Genomic DNA, 837 nt, shown 5'->3' with positions numbered 1-837 from the left:
GAATTCCCTAAACAACGACGAAATTGTCGCATTTTCAAACGGAAATTCATACACTAGTACTTGAATTCACGTGTTTGTCGTGAAACGTGTTTGACCGAATCGTCTGCTCCTCTTTAACTGTTGCGCATGCTCTGCAATTGGAACTCATGAGCGTCCGTAAAATAAAAAGCACAATCTCAAGGACTATTCACACATTTCAGTTCAGTGACGGTTCAGTGAAAGTGCCATCAGTGCACCGTCAGTGTTCTTTTTTTTGTCGGAACCCTTCCGTTCCGTTTCCGTGCTGTTTCCGTTCCGGCACAGCACATGCAGTGACACCGACTTTAGTGAAAATAAAAAAATATCGGTGACGACGAATTTGAGTTTGCCGGACGGACGCTACACTGACGGCGGGCTGCACTGAAACGACACTGTGTCGGATAGGTGCGAATGCGCTCGTGTACGGTGTCGTGCCGGATCGGATATGTGTGAATAGTCCTTTAACTTCTCGTGTATGTTTACGTTTTTCACGCTCAAAGTTTTCATCTCATTTGAACATTTCTTTAGCTTTCGTCTCATTTTCATGACCAACAGTAATGAAGCGTGTCACAATTTGGATACATGTAGTACGACCAAGGATGCAAACTTATTTTTGAATTATAGTTATTTATGCGTAAAAAAATTACATTCCGTTGTCGAGAAATATTCGCACATTCATTTACCCTCACTTTTCGAAGTTTGATGAAGAACTTGAACGTTGTTCAATCTGTTAGATGTATCTTTGTATTCTGACCCGTCCAGTCGGGTTATCGAAGCACCTGACTGTACGTTCTGTTTTCGGAGGGTTTTGGGTGAATA

Source organism: Malaya genurostris, chromosome 3, assembly GCF_030247185.1.
Source record: "Malaya genurostris strain Urasoe2022 chromosome 3, Malgen_1.1, whole genome shotgun sequence".
Classification (NCBI taxonomy): Eukaryota; Metazoa; Arthropoda; class Insecta; order Diptera; family Culicidae; genus Malaya; species Malaya genurostris.
The sequence above is the reverse complement of the archived record's forward strand: the minus strand, read 5'-3'. Positions refer to the sequence as shown.